Here is a 19859-nt window from a genome sequence, read left to right on the forward strand (position 1 = left end):
CCAGACTACCTGAATGTAACTTACCTTGAGCTACTAGTGAAAAAGGTGTGAGCAAAATCTAAATAAATAAATATTTGAGATTCTACGTGGAATGTTGGTACTATTTGAGATTCTACATAGACTGTTGCTATAGTGGAGGAGTGGCTTAGTGGTTAGAGTCCTGGTCTTGCAATCCAGAGGTGGTCAGTTCAAATCCCACTGCTGCTTCTTGTGATCTTGGGCAAGTCACTTAACCCTCCATTGCCTCAGATACAAACTTAGATTGTGAGCTCTCCTGGGACAGAAAAATACCCAGAGTACCTGAATGTAACTCACCTTGAGCTAGTACTGAAAAAGGTGTAATCAAAATAAATAAATGCCAGTTTGTGCACATTTAAAATACAAAATGCATTATACATGTCTAAATGTTGGTTTGTGCATGTCTAAAACAGGAGTAACACTTCTAAAATAAGTACCATAATCAGCAGTGCTGAATGTATGTTATGCAGGTACTGCTATACTTTAGGTGTGCTACTCAAAAGGCCTAAATGCAGGGCTTTTTTGAGGGGGTACTGAGTACCGGCACCTTTTCCATTGTCTGCTAAAATTGACCCATAGTCCCCAAGTTTTAATGAAAGAGCTCAGGCTCTACACACCAATTCTGCCGTGTCATAGATTCAGTGACTAGTTGCAGCGGGCCTGGCTATTGTGGAGAGGAACTCTCAGTGATCACCCCGCCCCTGAAGGGTGGTCTGGTATTTGAGTTCCGGCACCTTTTTCACTAGCAAAAAACACAGTCTAAATGAAGTGGAGGAGTGGCCTAGTGGTTAGGGTAGTGGACTTTGGTCCTGAGGAACTGAGTTCAATTCCCACTTCAGGCACAGGCAGCTCCTTGTGACTCTGGGCAAGTCACTTAACCCTCCATTGCCCCATGTAAGCCACATTGAGCCTGCCATGAGTGGGAAAGTGCAGGGTACAAATGTAACAACAACAAAAAAAAAACTCTGGAAAGCAGCTGAAATTTGGTACTATCTGGATAAATTTGCAGGATCATCTTTGTTCTACCTTCTGTCAGTGAGTGTTTAGCTCTGTTTGAATATCATTACATTTTATTTTTTACCTTAGTTTCTTAACTGGTTCTTGCCGAATGTCCAGTTTTAAAAATTCAGCACTCATGAACATCTGCCAGCATTTAGGTTGGGAAATTGGCACTCAGATGTTTAAGCACCAACCTTTACATGGTCAAAACCTCAAGCGGCCACTCATTTCTTTGATCATGTTCTTTTGTAAGATACCGGGTTCTGCTGTACATGCTACAATCTATACATGTATTTTCTGCATTCTTGTTTGTATTTTACAAAGGCTCCATGTTCAGGAATCTTCATCAGAAGCATTTTGGTTTTCTTGAGTATGGTAAACTGTGAATTTTATGTCTTTCCACTAACCAGTGTTCGAAGGCATAATTAAGGTGCTCTTAAAGAAAGCTGAACAGTGTTTGTGCACATATTTTAAAAGAAAAAGGGGATATGTATCATTTGAGGCTAAAAATCTGAGTGCCTTCTCCTCACACAGTTAATGAAAGCAGCACACACGTTGATAAATTTCTTAAACGAGTTCACTGTACTGCCCAAAGCAACATCCTTCCAACTGCTGCTCCAAACCACTAGGCTTGACTTGACAGCATCAACTTGTTTCCAGAAATGAGACCACAAACCTGAGCCCGTTGGAGACATAATGAATGAATTGTAACTGTAACCTTAAATCAATGGAAAAGATCTGAAAACCAGTCTGGTAACTTGAGGAATACATACACCTCACATCCTTTGTCCATAGCAGTGCCACTGGTAAAACGACCCAGAGCACTTCTGTAAGTTACACCCATTAACAGCATTCTTAGTGGAGAGGAGAGGCATTTTCCACCTTTCTGAAAGTAAGAATATCACCAAAGTCTTCCTCACTCCTTAAAATCACTGCTCCTACCAGTAATGGGTCACGATGTCGAAAACAAGTTGTTGAATCTTGGCAGGGGCGTAGTCAGACATCCAATTTTGGGTGGGCCTGGGCCCAAGATGGGTGGGCAGAAGAACTCCGTCCTGTCCCACAAGTGATTTGGTCTTCTCTCTCTTGAGTGCATACCATATGGTCTCTCAAACGTACCCCCCCTCCCCCACATACCTTTTAAATAGCAGATTTTCACCAGCAGCAACTAATGCACACTGCTCATGTTGGCCCCATAGCCTTCCCTCTGATGTGTTTCCACATAGACAGGAATACATCAGAGGGAAGGCTGTGGGGCCAGTGTGAACAGTATGTATCAGTCGCTGCTCGCTGCAGGTGAAGACCTACTATTTACAAGGTATGCAGGAGGGACAGTTGTTGGGAGTTTTTAGCTGGTGGGGCTTGGGGATCCCTGCCAGCCACATCATAGGTGTGCTGCTACTGGGTGGACCCTTGGCTACGCCACTGAATCTTGCTCTCCCAAGCTGGTGTGAGGGCAGCCTAAGAGAACCTACAGCCTATTGCCCTCCTACCTACCACACCCACCAGATATTGTCTGGCCCATGGGCAACCTATCATGAGATTTTGATAAGAAAGTGGGTAATTTTATGGTTTTGCACACTCATAAATATTTGCACGCATAGTTTTCCCTGTGAGAGTACTGTAAAAAAAATTTTTTATGAAAGTTTGCACACATTTGCACTTTGAAAAATTACCATAAATAATTTATGCATATGTATTTACAACTTCTACATGCATCTTTTTATAAGGTCCATTTTGAAAGTGCTCAGTTTGGAGAGAACTTCAAGAGCACAGTTTGATTTTGGAAATGGTCTTAACCCCCTGATGCAGCAGTTGGTTAACTGCGAAACGGTGGCCAACGTTGGGGATGCCATGAAACTAAGCTGAGAAGCTAAGTACAATTTACAAGAAAGTTTTTTGGAACATGTTAATTAAAAATAAAGTTTGGGTGAAAGTAGGGAGATTGAAGGTTTTTATGCCTGTGGTGGATACATGAACGGGTAAGAGCGACTAAAATGATAAAAGGGATGGAACTCCTCTCGTATGAGGAAAGGCTAATGAGGTTAGGGCTCTTCAGTTTGGAAAAGAGACAGATGAGGGGAGATATGATTAAGGTATACAAAACCCTGAGTGGTGTAGAACAAGTAAAAGTAAATCAATTTGTACTTGCTTCAAAAGTACAAAGACTAGGGGACACTCGAAAAAATTACATGGAAATAATTTTACAACAAATAGGAGGAAGTATTTTTTCACTCAATGAATAGTTACGCTCTGAAATGCTTTGCTGGAGGATATGGTAACAGCGGTTAGTGTATCTGGGTTTTAAAAGGGTTTGGGACATGGGAAGCAACTGCTTGCCCTGGGATTTGTAGTATGGAGTTTTGCCATGATTTGGGTTTCTGCCAGGTACTTGTGGTCTGGCTTGGCCACTGTTTGGAAAACAGGATACTGGGTTAGATGGACCATTGGTCTGACCCTCTATGGCTACTCTTATGTTCTAAGGCACCCATCAGAAGTCTGAGGCTTTTCCTTCCTATTTTTCATATATAAACATACATAACTTTTCAGAATATGCTAGACTGAACACTGTGTTTATAGCGATGTATTACTGTTTTGGTGATTGGTTTGCACTTCACTTCCCTTTTGATAGAGGAGCATTTTATAAGGTGTGCATATGAATGCTACACTCTCTCTGTCCTCGCCACCAGGATTCCCTATGCTCAGTCTGGGTAAATGTACAAGCATCTGAAGGCCCATTTTAGAAACTGGAATTAATACATCCAGGTGGGGACATACAGCCTTTTCTAAAAATACACATAAGAATGCGTGTGTAAATGGTATCACTTGTGGTGGAAGTATCCAATTGTCAACGTGGAAAACATCAGTGGAGGAAACTCAGCAACTTACTCATGAAACATGGTATTCATAAGGGCCATAAGCTGTGTGTGTATATCAGTGGAGTTGAACGGGTAGATGTGAAGCGTCTGTTCACGCTTTCCAAAAATACTAGGACTAGGGGGCATGCGATGAAGCTACAATGTAGTAAATTTAAAACGAATCGGAGAAATTTTTTCTTCACTCAACGTGTAATTAAACTCTGGAATTCGTTGCCAGAGAATGTGGTAAAGGCGGTTAGCTTAGAGGAGTTTTAAAAAGGTTTGGACGGCTTCCTAAAGGAAAAGTCCATAGACCGTTATTAAATGGACTTGGGGAAAAATCCACTAGTTCTTGGATAAGCAGTATAAAATGTTTTGTACTTTTTTGGGATCTTGCCAGGTATATGTGATCTGGATTGGCCACTTTTGGAAACAGGATGCTGGGCTTGATGGACCTTTGGTCTTTCCCAGTATGGCAATACTTATGTACTTATGTATGTACTTATATATGCATATAGGAAGAGCAGTTTTTCAAAAACCTGTTTCTGCATTAGTGAAGTGCATAGGGCAAAACTTTTAGGCTTATGTTCAGTTTGGCCATTTCTCTGGATTTTTGGACTTGTATTCAGTTTGTTTTACACATTTTAATGAAAAAATATATACATGATAGAACTTTTTAAAATGTGCACATCAATATAACACATGCTAATATATAGATCGATTTTGTGTGCAACACATTGTAATTTCAAATTTTTCCATATAATCACACTACATAAGAAGTAGGAAATATTCCAGCGAACTGCATCCTTAAAACGGACAAATAAGTAATAACAAACTAACATCACTAACCCACATTACAAGGAGGAGAAGAGATATCTAAAAGAAGAAGAAATAAAATAAGGAGGATATATTGTTGCCATCTGAGCCACATAGATTTTATAATAACTCTATTTAACACCCCCAGTATCAATTACAAAAAACAAACAAGAGAACCATTTGAATTTCTTCTCATTCCAGAATGTCTCCAATTGCAAAGGCACTACAAAAATGTACTTGGTTCCTTCAAAGGAGATCATTCACTTACATGGAGTTTAAAGCTGCAGGAAAGCTTTATGTCATAATTAAGTTACTCTATCAGGAAAAACAAACACTAGCCACAAAAAGAAATAGCTCTGTTTGGGATATTATCAGAAAAGGATTCCAAGAATTCAGAAGTGTCCATGGTATCAGAAGTTCCTAAAAAAGAGCTTCTCAAACTGTGGGTCAGGACCCCAAATGGGGTCACAAAATCCACATTTGGGGTCATGACCTAGGTGGAGTCTCCATAGGTGCATCATTATTCTGCACCTCTAGGAGGTCACTCCATTTTATTTGGCCACGATCATAGGGTCTTGGCCACAAGAAGATTGATAAACAGTGCACTAGAACATCCTGTCCCCCCATTCCTCCCCTACACACACACATACACACACACACACATCCCCTAGATGTAAATAATAAAGTTTAGAGACTGCAATACATTCAGTATCAGAAAACTCCAATTTTTTCTAGAAAAGACTATTCATTTCCAAAGGAGAAAGTAGCCTTGTTTTGGGAAAATTAATAATCCTCGGATTCTTAGCTCTTAACGGATTTAAATTTGAGCCAGTCTAAGTCCTTGTAGCTGCACTTTCAAATCCAATTTAGTTGTCAAAAGCTCAGCCTTGGTCTGTCTAGCACAGTGGTTCTCAACCAGTGTGTCACCAAGAGCTGGGAGGTGTTGACAGACAGAACTATTGTGCTTGCCATAATAACCATGTGCATGGCGGATTGGGGAGAGTGAGAACCAAGAAGTCAAGTTTTTGAAATCTCCATAACTAATCTCTACTCCTATCACCAGCCCCAACTGGAAATGTTGTAGGCCTCTGGTTCACCCCTATCCTCTTCCTCGACAACACCATTGCATCTGTATTTCTTTAGCACTTCATTTTTAGCAACAATGAAATGATGTATATGGGGGGGGGAGGGGGGTTGTTCATCTGTGACTTATAATGTTCAGTGTGTCATGCACATAAACGTTGTCTGTAGATGTGTCCCAAAAGGTCCAAACCCCCCCCCCCCCCAAAAAAAAAAAAAAAAAAAAAAAGAGTGGAGATGGCCCAGGAAAGAAGGGAAAAAACCAAGGATTCACAATCAGAATTGTTTATTGACGAGCAACCCAACTTGGCCAAGTTTTGGCAGTAGCCTTCATCAAGGGTCATCACATTTTTCAATATCAAATCAAAATAAACACAAGTCCATGCACAGTTTCCTTCTAAAATGAGAGATTCTCCTGCCACCCCTTAGTCTGACCTCGTCTGACCCTTAGTTTTTTCCTTCTTTCCTAGACCACCTCCGCTGTTTTCTTTGGACCTTTTGGTGACATAGTGAAGGTTTTTCTCCTTTCTCTTTTGCCTTGTGTAGATGTGTCCCAACAAAAGAAAGGTTGAGAGCCACTAGTCCAGCATCATGCTCTCCCAGCTCTGTAGTCGTCTCTTTGGAAAAAATGGGAAACCTTATCTACCAATCATTGAAGGAAAGAGCCTCTGCATGAAACTACCCTCTGTATATTCAATAGCTGCACTTCGACGGGTTCAGAGCCCAAGTTCCCCACTGAAAGTATCATATCAGAAAAAGAAATTATTACTGGGAGCGACAGTTTCTTTACCTCTACTGAGCTTAAAAACACAGAATGTACAGGCTAATTTTGCTAAATGCCTTCTGATACTGTATCATGTTAGTCCTGTTACTAGGACACAGTCTGCCATTTCCAAATTTACCTCATTGATCGTATTTATGCTTATAGTTAATCATTTAACCATTGTTATACAGTTAACATTATTTGTTAGGATTTATTTACTGCCTTTTTGAAAGAATTCACTCAAGGTGGTGTACAGCAAGAATAAGTCAAACATAAGCAATGGACATTACAGCAGTGAAAATATTCAAATAACAATACAAAGTATGGCATAGTATACTACTTACAATATCAACACAATATGTAATTGAACATTTTAATACACTGCATAGGGTATAAGCAAAGATGGAACATATAGATAGGCAAGAGAGTAAGCAGAGTTAGAAAGTAAGGTGATTAATTTAAAGAAAGTTGCGCATCAGGTCAGAGAGATGATTAAATGTTATCTCAGCCAGGGTTGGAGTGGATATAAACTGTAGCTGCTGAACACTACCTTGGGTGAATCTCTTCACAAAGGCAGATAGTAAATATCATTTTAAAAACAGATAAATAAAGGACCCCTTTATTAAAGTTAGAGTGAGCTAACAGAATTAGCATACACTAAATGCTAAGAAACTCATGTTATACCTATGGGCTTCTTAGCATTTAGCATGTGCTAATTCAGTTAGCACATGCTAAGCTTTAATAAAAGGGCTCCTAAGTTGATGTCATTGATTTACTTCCACAAAATGCTTCCATGTCATCCAGAGAATGTCTCAGTTAACATTTCCCCAGTTGCAGAAATGTATCTTACAAAACAATCCACAATGCTAACTTTTATTATCAATGCACCAAAATCTGGAATTCTCTTCCTAAATAAATATATATACTAGTACCACCGCCAACTCCAGACTCCGCCCATTCTGCCTCGCCTCACCCTATGCTTGGAATAAACTTCCTGAGCCCCTACGCCAAGCCCCCTCCCTACCCATCTTCAAATCCTTGCTCAAAGCCCACCTCTTCAATGTTGCTTTCGGCACCTAACCTTTATACCTTTCAGGAAATCTAGACTGCCTCAATTTGACTGCCCCTACTTGACTGACTGTACATTTGGCCATTAGATTGTAAGCTCTTTGAGCAGGGACTGTCCTTCTATGTTAAATTGTACAGCGCTGCGCAACCCTAGTAGCACTTTAGAAATGTTAAATAGTAGTAGTAGTAGTAGTTATTTTGTAATTTATTAAAAACATACTTTTTTAGCTCAGTCTTCGATGATGTTAGAACTCAGTGCTGCATATTATTTAGTTCCTTATATTTCACTTCTTCCTGATGCCCCATTGAATTTGCCCCATCACGTCCTATATAATATTTTTATGATGTATTATTTAAATGTAATTCTAATTTATTTCTTTTCTTTTCTTTTATGTTTATATTGTAAGCCACGTTGAACACGAGTTTCACTTGGGCTAATGTGGGATAGAAATTCCTTAAATAAATAAATAAATACATACATACATACTGTGATAAAGATGGCCACAATTTTCTAAGCATCAGCTGTGGCTCACAATTCCAGAGGGTGTCACAAAATCCTCATTTGAGGTCATGACTAAAGCAGCAAATACCTCTCCATCCCCAAAATGGGACAGTGGTGTCATCAGTCTGTGCTATATCTTGACCTGCATGAGTTCATATGGAGGGGGGACTGCAGCGGCATTGTTAACCAACGCTGGAAGTCCGCATGAAATGTGGCAGACATGAGAGTGATAGGGCTGAGGATACGGGAATATGTTAAATTACAAAACGGGCAAAAATAGTTTGGGGAGCATTGTTTTAAACTACTCAGAAAGACTGTCCTTTAAAAATATTTCTTAAATACAATAATAGGTTCCAGGTAGGACAGATTATGCTAGTCCACTCTTATTGCTTCTGTGCTGTTTTCCTTTCAATCTTTTGGAATAAATGTCTTGCATGTTGCACATGATGAACATGCTCTCAGAATAACTCCCTATGCTTCTCTGCTGCTTTTTACTGCCTCCCTTGTACCTTGCTGTTAATAACAGGTTTTATTGCTGTTACTTCAAGATCTTATGTTTTGAAATACAGCTATTGACAAGAATGGAAGCACTGTGCACCTTCAAAAGTAAAGTGAAAAAAAAATCAGACTATTCAGTGTGAAAAGGAAGTGGTCGGAAGCTCTTCAGCTGTAAAGTTGTGGCAGTAAAAATAGGAGGACACAGAATCAATTCACAGCTGGGTGATGCAGGGTCTTTGAAACACTTGGAAAGGATGTGCCTGGATCTTGCTGTTTTGTAGAGCCCAATGCTTGAGTCAGTCATCCATGTAGAAGAGGACTCCTCTGGCATTATATAGTTCAACTGGTGGGTAGCACATTAGGGGAGGATTGATAATGGGTACTTGAGCCCAAATTTTAGCCCTTGAACCTGAAAACAATTGAGGAAATAACTAACTTTTGCAAATCTCTGAAGGCATACTTCTTCAACAAGGCCTACAAAGAGAACCTGTAGCCCAACAATCCACCCCACCAATGAAAGTCCACCTTCCAAACTTACCCGCCCAATCACTTCTTTCTTCTTCCCCTTACTTAATCTCTACATATTACTAATTGTATCTGATATCCTGGAATGACAATATCATTACTAAACTATGCAAGCCACATTGAGCCTGCAAATAGGTGGGAAAATGTGGGATACAAATGCAATAAATAAATAAATATTGAAAATAGCAAGCTCTAGGAACTGTTGTTTGGTACCATTGACTGAAACCCCCCCCTTACAAATATATAACATTTTGGGAAAAGACTTTTTTTCTATAGAAGTAAATCTCAGCAGCTTGGAGCTGAATATCTCCTGAGCCATCCTAGAGATTTTGTCTGCAGCACAAGAGAAACTGCTCTGGGCCAACTCATCAGGAATTTTGCAGATAATCATTGGCCGAAGATGACATACACTTTCCTGCTTCCTACTGTAGAATTAGTCATAAAATATAACCTATTATTTCTTGGCAGTCAAGTAAGCTGAGAGCTGAGAGATCCAGAGTTTTAAGATGCTCAGCCGCCTCTTTACTGAGGCAGAAACCCTTCTCTCACCTCTCTGGTTGCAGGAAGTGGCTGACAGTGTCTCAGATTCCTTCTGCAGTGCTGATAAACAGATGTGGGAGGAAGTTGACTCTGCCTCCCCTCTCTGTACTTAGCTCTCATTTCAAGGTGGCTGTGAACCTCATTCACATTGTCCACACTGGATTCTTCTGTGTGAAACCTATTGAGTAACACAACTTTTGTTTTCAGATTGAAAATGTTTCAGCCAAGGCAGTGTCACTCCATCCCCCCCACTCCTTCTCCCCATGTGAGATTCCTGGGGTCTCTGGTGTCCGGGTGGGGGCTTTCCCTTGAAGCTTCAGAATGGGGGAGGGGGGAGTCTGACCTTATTGTAATTCTCTTTGGCAGCTGTTAACACTTAAGTGGCAAAGAGGCAGCTAGCTAAGCAAATCCCCTTAATCAGATGTGTGCTTAATACTATAATTATAGAATTGGTGTTGTTTGAAACATTATTCCAAACTAGGAAACGTCATTAATTAAAGGTGTTTTTAGCAGCCAGGGACCCGCTGACAGACAGGATGGAGACAATGCTATCTGTCCATTCCTGTTCAGCAGAGCGATGCAATATTTAAGTATTTATTTATAAATCTTTTTATTGAGTTTCAAAAACAATTACCGACAATTACAATAATAATGATACAGTGGATCTCAACTCAACAAGTAACCTCACTGTGCCTTATCCCCACTTCCCCCACCCCCTTAACACAAAGCATCACAGAGTAGAGGTTTGACTAATTAATGTCCATTTAGTTCAGGAGGTGACTATGAGCTGGGAGGTGTAGAGTGGACAAAAAGGCTCCCAGCGGCACTGAAAGCATTGCCCTTTAGCCAAAAAAAAAAAAAAATGTTTCCACATCTCACCACTCCAGGGAGAGTAGTGTGATCATGTGCGATCGCTAAGCAGACAGGGTGGGTGCTTGATGTTCCCGCCACTCCAGTAAAATCACCTTCTTTGCCATGATTACTAAATGTCTGAAAAAGCCCAACAGGCCTGGTGTGGGAGGAGTGGGTAGTCCATAATCTTCAAACAAGATTTTAGGATCCAGGCTGACGGAGAAAGATCGTTGTGCCCTTACCTTCTGTTTCAACTGATTCCAAAACCCCTGGAGCATAGGGCAAGACCAGAATGTATGTCCCAGGGTCGCCGGATCATGGTGGCATTTTGAGCAGTGCCCTGTGTCTGATATCCTGGCTCTGTAAGCTCGATAAGGGGAGATACAAAGTCATAACACAAATTTGTATTGTAATTTCCACAATGCCACATTAACCGTGAAATTCTTCACCAAGTGGAGACATTTTGGGATGTGAGTAGCCGTCAAAGGCACTACCAATTCTACTGCCCATTGCTGTACCAGACAAGCAAAGTCCTGTTCTTCCGATGAATATTGTAAGTGTCTATGGTGGTATGCCAAGGGCACTATGTTTTGAGAGCTTAATGTAAGTGCCTCATTCATGGTGTCTTGTACAGCCTCACATACATCTTCCCAAAGTAGCGTACGCACATAGTGAGCGAGCTGAAAGTAGGCAAATCTGTCTTCAGGTGGTAAACTATATTTATTACTAAATTCCTCAAAAGACTGCAAATGTCCATCATCTGTAAGAAGTTGTGGTAAGTAATGACGCGTGTATTGGACCTGCAAAAAAGACCTTTTTTTTTTTAGCCGAAAATGGACATGTGGCAAAATAAAAATTAGCGCGTGACCATTTTGGGCCTGAGACCTTACCGCCACCCATTCACTTAGCTGTAAGGTCTCACACGTTAACCGGGCAGTAATCGTCAGCACGTGTACAATGCCAATTACCGCCCGGTTAGCACTGCGCGCCACAAAATAAAATATATTTTCCAGTGCACATAATGGATGCGCGTAAAAAATGAAATGACTTGGCATGCATTGGATAGCTATCTCTTGGCTAAGTGCAATGTTCAGCACTTAACTGCATTAGGGGTCCTTTTATTAAGCTGCTTGAAAAAGGGCCCTGCGGAAGTGGCGGGGGCCATTTTTCCCGCACCCCGGAGCCCTTTTTACCGCAGCAGGTAAAATGCCCAAAACCAAAAATGGCCACGTGGTAAGATAATCCTTACCGCATGGCCATGTGGCTCCCACAGTAACCCGGCACTAACTGGGCAGCGCACGGCAATGCCCAATTATCGCTAGGTTAGTGCAATGTTACAAAAATTGTTTTCCAGAGTGCTGGAAATTGCGCATGCTCCAGCTGAAACTACTGCCGGCAGCTGTATTGGGCTTAGGAGGAATCTAAGAAAGTATTCGTTCACAGAAAGGGTGGTAGAATCGTGAAATGGACTCCTGGTGGAGGTCGTGAAGACCAGGACTGCATCAAAATTTAAGAAAGCGTGGGACAGGCACGTGGGATTCCTTAGGAAAAGGAAGAGTTAGTGATTGCGGAGGATGGGCAGACTGGATGGGCCATTTGGCCTTTATCTGCCATCATGTTTCTATGTTTCTAACCAGAAAATGTGTTTTTCTGCTCCTTGTCGTTGACGTTTCATTTGGTGTTGATATTTTCTATGCCATTGTAAACCACAGCCATCCCTAGTGCTAACCAATCTTTTCAACTGGCTTAATGAAGGGATTTTAACCTGCAAAGGCTGGGTGATGAGCGTGCGGTGATGCAGTGAAGTTCGTACCACTCTACCCACTGTTTGCCCCTTTTCTCCCATCTTTCGACTTTCCTATCAACAATTGTAGTTCCTTTCTTTCATTTCATGTTGGTTTTTATCTTTGGTAAACTGCTTTGATTCACATTTTGAAAGACTATACAGGTATATCAAGCACTTATAAACATAATCTTGTCCTTTTAATTGAATCGGATTTTTAAATTTTTGAGATTTGTCAAGCTCAGGGGAAAACATGAACATTGAGAACACAGAATGCTATTTTCCCTGGGGTGGGAGAATCTCATTTGTTTATGACACTCCTCATTTACACATCTGCAGGTATTTATTTTAGCATTTGCATATTAATGTGTGTGTGTGTGGGGGGGAGGCTGTCTTAATATTTATGTTATGGCTTTACTGCATAACACACTATTTTGTCCCTTAACTTGCACCATAAACTTGATTGCATAAGGCTCTTTATCATGGGGAAGGAATGGCATTTGTTTGCACTCAACCCTTGAAAGGAAAATTTTTATACACATAGGGCCAGATTCTTTATATGGTGCCCAAAAAATTGGCACTGAAAAAAATTGCACTTAACCCCAGATTTTATATAGCGTGCCTAGAGAGACACGCCGAAAAACAAGCATATTCTATAACAACATGTGTAACTTAATTGGCAATAAATAGAATTTACACACAAAACTTGCTAAGCGTATTCTGTAACGCAGTGTACCTAACTTCTAATGTGCACAGGCAAAAAGGGGCATGGTTATGGGTGTTTTGTGGGTGTTCCAAAATTGCATATGTAGTTATAGAATATGGCCCTGTGCACCTACATCTACGTGCTTGGATTTATGCCACTTTTCATATAGTAACGGTAACATAGGGGATGACGGCAGAAAAAGACCTGCACGGTCCATCCAGTCTGCCCAACAAGATGAACTCATATGTGCTACTTTTTGTGTATACCCTACCTTGTTTTGTACCTGTCCTCTTCAGGGCACAGACCGTATAAGTCTGCCCAGCACTATCCCCGCCTCCCAACCACCAGCCCCGCCTCCCCCCACTGGCAGATTTGTATCTGCCATTTTCAGGGCACAGACTGTAGAAGTCTTGCCCAGCAGTAGTCCCACCTCCCAACCACCAGCCCCACCTCCCCCACCGGCTCTGCCACCCAATCAAGGCGCATAGTTTTAGGCGCTGGGATATTGACTATGTTTATTCTATATACCGTGCCTAAATCTAGGTGCAGCTTATAGAATACACTTAGTTTGAAACTGTTTTCCGTGCAGATTTTTTAGGCATGTTTTTTTAATCTCCCCCTTAGCACTATTCTATAAACCTTGCCTAAAGTTAGGTGCAGTTTATAGAATATGCATAGCTACACATAGAGGCCATTCTGCAACAAAAATTTAGGCACAGCCATTTTATGCCAACTAAAACCTGGTGTCCATGTCTTATTTTTTTTTTTTTTTAATCTATTCATGCTTGTATCCCACACATATCCAAAAAATGAGTTTTGGTTCAATGTGGCCCAAGTCAAGGTATCACAGCTTGAAAAGGAGTCAACACTGGGTTAGCACATATGATTTCCTTTATGTAAACAACTGACCAGGACCTTCTGTTTGATACTTGGAGAACCTCATGCATAGACAATGCATTGGCAATGTTAAGATTTTCTACATCTCTACTTTGTATTTGCAGATTCTATTCTACATGACTCATTACAACACTGGGGGTTTTGTTTTTCCTAAGCTCCTCATTTTCTACAAAAGAATCATTGAAACGGAAACATTTCCTTAACTTTAGACTTTCCTCATGCCAGTAACTCAAGTTATTTTTAGAGGTCAGGAACCCTACACTCTACTGGATAAATAACAATGTCTCAACCTGACATGTTTTTCTTTAACATGTGATTTTATTTTCTTCAGTCAAAAACATGGTCTGAGTCAAACCCATCTTTTTTCATTTCCACATTCCTGTCCCACTTCCCCTGTCTGATTTATACCCTATTATCTGGCAATACTGTTCTTCTCAATCATTTTTCACCATGATACAAAAACAATTCGATCTATAAGCTTAATGTATATGGCTAGTTAAGAGGTTTAAGGATTCCTTGGGTTAATCTCTAATTATATTCACAAGCTTTTCATACCCTAAATATCTGTAAATTATAAACAACTTTGCTCATGCATTTAGTTATCCATGGTACCTGCTTTATATGCTATAGGATATGCTAACTAAATAAGGTTAACATAACAATATGCTACTTATACAATGCTATTGGATGAATCATGATGTTGACACTCCTTACCCACATGGGTGATTTGTAGCTCTTACAGAGTTATTTATTTATTATTTAGATTTTGCTCACACCTTTCCAGTAGTGGCTTAAGGTGAGTTACATTCAGATACACTGGATAGTTCTCTGTCTCAGGAGGGCTCACAATCTAAGTTTGTACCTGAGGCAATGGAGGGTTAAGTGACTTGCCCGAGATCACAAGGAGCAGCAGTGGGATTTGAACTGGCTACCTCTGGATTACAAGACTGATGTTCTAACCATTAGGCCACTCCTCCACTATAGCAACATTCCATGTAGAATCTCAAATAGTAGCAACATTCCATGTAGACCAACATTCCATGTAGAATCTCAGATCATATCAACATTCCATATAGAATCTCAAATAGTAGTAACATTCCATGTAAAATCTCAGATAGTAGCAACAGAATCTCAAATAATTTATTTGGATTTTGCTCACACCTTTTTCACTAGTAGCTCAAGGTGTTACATTCAGGTACTTGGAATAGTTCTCTGTCCCAGGAGGGATCATAATCTAAGTTTGTGCCTGAGGCAATGGAGGGTTAAGTGACTTGCCCAAGATCACAAGGAGCAGCAGTGGGATTTGAACTGGCCACCTCTGGATTGCAAGACTGTTGCTCTAACCTCTAGGCCACTCCTCCACTTATGAAGTCACTTGGAAGTGCTCAATTGTTCTGACTGTATAAAGGTCACTAGGTTGAGCGAAGTTAGTGGGGGGAACATATAGGGCCGGATTTAGTAAACGGTGCTCAAAAATTGGTGACAAAAAAATCGACACTAAGTGCTTCTATAAAGAGTGCTCTGGGCTGAGTGCCCTTTATAGAATAGTGCATGGCGCCGTTCCCACTCCCAAATTTGGGCACTTGCGTTTATATCAGCTGAAACCTGGTGTAAATGCTGGCACCAAACTCATAAATCAACTAGAAAGGACCAATTAGAGTTCACACAGGCAGGGACCACTATATAACATATATAAGCTGACAACCAGTCCCAAGCACACTAGTATTATCCTAACATAAAGCAACAGAGTAGGCAAAAAGCTGTTAGTTTAAAATAGTGCCTTCTTAATAATCGTAATTATTGTTACTGGGATCATCAGAATCTAATGCATCAGCGCGAAACTTGGCCATGTCAGTGGAAGTTCTCTCTACAAGCAAATTTGCTGCCAGTTAAGTAATTTGGTCATGGGAGGAGCCAGCATTCGTAGTGCACTGGTCCCCCTCACATGCCAGGACACCAACCGGGCACCCTAGGGGGCACTGCAGTGGACTTCACAAATTGCTCCCGGGTGCATAACTCCCTTACCTTGGGTGCTGAGTCCCCCAACCCCCCCCCCCCCCCCAGAACCCACTACCCACAACTCTACACCACTACCATAACCTTTAGGGATGAAGGGGGGCACCTACATGTGGGTACAGTGGGTTTCGGGTGGGTTTTGGAGGGCTCCCATGTACCACCACAAGTGTAACAGATGGGGGGGAGATGGGCCTGGGTCCACCTGTCTGAAGTGCACTGCACCCACTAAAAACTGCTCCAGGGACCTGTATACTGCTGTCATGGAGCTGGGTATGGCATTTGAGGCTGGCATAGAGGCTGGAAAAAATGTCTTTTCTTTTTTTTTTTTTTTGGGTGGGAGGGGGTTGGTGACCACTGGGGGAGTAAGGGGAGGTCATCCCCGATTCTCTCCGGTGGTCATCTGGTCAGTTCGGGCACCTTTTTGAGGCTTGGTCGTGAAAAAAAAGGGACCAAGTAAAGTTGGCCAAATGCTCATCAGCGATGCCCTTCTTTTTTCCATTATCGACCAAGGACGCCAATCTCTTAACCACGCCCCCGTCCCGCCTTCGGTACACTGACGACACGCCGCCTTGAACTTTTGTCATCCTTGCGATGGAGAGCAGTTGAGGACGCCCAAAATCGGCTTTCGATTATGCCAATTTGGGCGACCTTAGGAGAAGGACCCCCATCTCCTGATTTGTGTCGGAAGATGGGCGCCCTTCTCCTACGAAAATAAGCAGGATAGTAACATAGTAGATGATGGCAGAGAAAGACCTGCATGGTCCATCCAGTTTGCCCAACAAGATAAACTCATATGTGCTACTTTATGTGCATACCTGACCTTGATTTGTATCTGCTATTTTCAGGGCACAGACCATAGAAGTCTGCCCAGCACTAGCCCCGCCTCCCAACCACTAGCCCCGCCTCCCACCACCGGCTCTGCCGGTGTAATTCTTGCATACTGCTTTTGAGTGGAGCGAGAAACAGAATTCTTGATTATTTTTACCCCTTTGCAGTCTCTGTTACTGGAACACACAAACTGTAAAAGCAGTTTTACAGCTCAGCCACTGTCAGGCTCACGGTATGCAAAGTCCACAGTCTTGGAGTCTATTACACTGTCAAGCCATGTTATTTATTAACATGTCACCAAAAAGAAAGGCACTGAGCCAGATTTCTAAACTCGCCACTCATCTAACCTGTTTAATCAGACAGAGTACTTATGAATGCAAATATCCTCCTATTTCTTTGATATTGCCTACAGAAAGTTTTGAGAGACATCTTAGAAAGGATGTACGAATTAGGATTTAGATGTCCAGGTTGGGACATCTCAAAAGTTCTACTAGTATTTTAGAACAGAAACTGCCAACATAAAGTCTGTTCAAAAATACTTGGTGAAATAGACATTTATGCTCTGGTTACGTGTGACAGGAAAATCAATTTTAGAACCATAAATGTCTAAAATATAAATGGGATCAACACAGCAACGTCAACGTGTATGTTCTGAAATACCAACATATGTGTTTATGGCAGAATATAAACACTTATCTCAATCATTTTAGAAACATAAATATTTTGCTTTTCCAAAGCTGTTATAGTGTCTGATGTCCCTTGCCAGTTTTATATGGGGGGGGGGGGGGGGGGGGGGGGGGGGGGGGAGGGGAGAGACATCAATCACTGGGGGATTAAGGAACAGTGTTTCAAACCTCTTCTCAACCACTACATTATCCAAATCTGTCAATGAGGCTGTCTCTTCCTATAATACTATTCTCTCCTCTGCTCTGGATACTCTCACTCCTCCCTTTTCCCATTCAGTAAGGTGCACCAAACCCTAGCCTTGGCTGACCTCTAGAATCCGCTACCTATGTTCCTGTGCCCGACCTGCCAAACGCATTTGGCTAAAATCCCGTGCTCATGCTGACTTCATACATTTCAAATTCTTGCTGACCTCCTCCCAGTCTGCTCTTTCACTTGCCAAATAGGACTACTATATCCAGTTGACAAACTCTCTGGGTTCAAACCCTTGACCTCTCTTTGCCACACTGAACTCTCTCCTCCAGTGGCGTACCAAGGGGGGGGTGGCGGTCCGCCCCGGGTGCACGCCACTGGGGGGGTGCCGCGGCACGCGCCTGTGGGCTCCGACTTCGCGAACTTCGCTCGTTCGTTGCAGCTCCCTCTGCCCCGGAACAGGTTACTTCCTGTTCCGGGGCAGAGGGAGCTGCAGCGAACGAGCGAAGTTTGCGAAGTCGGAGCCCACAGGCGTGCGCCGCGGCACCCCCCCCCAGCAGCGTGCACCCGGGGGGGGTCATTTTGCCGGGGAGGGGGGAAGGTGTCATTTCACAGGCGGGGGGCATGCTGCATCCGGGGGAGGGCGCATCGGCGATCCGCTCCGGGTGTCATCCACGCTAGGAACGCCACTGCTTTCCTCAAAGTGCCTTCATCTCCAACTCCCCCTTCACTTTCTCTCTAGACTCTGGCTGAGTATTTTTATGATAAGGGTCACAAAATTAACCTTGAATTCTCAGCCAATTCACCTCCACCTCTCCTTCCCTCCTTTAACCTCTTCCACCTTTTCTTCCTTTTCTGAAATCAATGAAGCTATTCTTGATCCACTTCAATCTGGCTTTCATCCTCTTCATTCAACTGAAAGCGTTTGCTAAAGTTTCCAATGAACCGTTCCTGGCCAGATCCAAAGGTCTCTGATCTCTATCCTCATCTTTCTCGATCTATCTGCTGCTTTTAGGAAAGATGGTCATTTTGAAAAAAGGAAAACGTCTATCTTTTTTTTTTCTAAAATATCGTTTTAAACAAACAAACAAAAACTCCAAGTGAAAAACATAGAAACTCAAGCCATTGGGATGTAGGAGGGGCCCCCAAACATCCCAGGAGAGCAATGGGATGCCCTAGGGGACTTCAAATAAATGCTCCCAGGTACACATCTCACCATTGCTCCCTTATCTTGTCTGCTGAGCACACCCAAACCCCACTCAGTGGCGTTCCTAGGGGCGCTGACACCTGGTGCGGATCGTCGATGCGCCCTGCCCCCGGGTGCAGCGCCCCCCCCCCCCCCCCGGAACAGCACGACCCCCCCTGGCGAAATAACCCTCCGGTTGCAGCACCCCCCCCCCCGGCGAAAGAACCCCCCCACGTGCACGCCGCTGGGGGGGGGGGGTGCCGCGCACCTGTCGGCTCTTCATTTCCATGCTCCCTCGGCCCCAGAACAGGACCTGTTCCAGGGCAGAGGGAGCATGGAAACGAAGAGCCGACAGGCGAGCGGCACCCCCCCAGCAGCGTGCACCCGGGGCGGACCGCCCCCACCGTCCCCCCCCCGGTACGCCACTGACCCCTCTACCCCCAACTGTACATCATTACAATAGCCCTTATGGATCAAGGAGACACCTATATATGAGCACAGTGCATTTCTTGTGAGTTTTGGAGGGCCCACAGTTTCCACCACAAATGTGACAGGTAGGGAGAGGTAGGAGCCTGGGTCCACCTGTCTACAGTGAACTGCACCCACCACTAGACTATCCAGGGACCTGCATGCTGGTCTATTGGATCTGAGTATAACAGCTGAGGCTGGCATAGAGTCTGGTAAGTAATGTCTTTTATCACATATTTGGGGGGGGGGGGTGTAGGAGGAGGTCAGTGACCATTGGGGGAGTAGGGGGAGGCCATCACTGATTCCCTCCAGTGGTCATCTGGTCATTTAGGGCACCTTTTTGTGCCTTATTTGTTCTAAAAACAGGTCTAGCTCAAAACATCTTAGTTTTAGTCCTTCACGGTTTTGTCGTGTTTCATTATGGCTGAAAAATGTCCAAGTCTTAGGAACAACCAAATCCTGCCCTTAACACGCTCCCGACATGCCCCCTTGAGATTTGGATGCACTGCAAATGAGCAGCATAGAAAAACATCTAAAAAATAGGTCTTGAAAATACGGATTTTGTGAGAAAAATGTCCAA

Source organism: Microcaecilia unicolor, chromosome 8, assembly GCF_901765095.1.
Source record: "Microcaecilia unicolor chromosome 8, aMicUni1.1, whole genome shotgun sequence".
NCBI classification, from domain to species: Eukaryota; Metazoa; Chordata; class Amphibia; order Gymnophiona; family Siphonopidae; genus Microcaecilia; species Microcaecilia unicolor.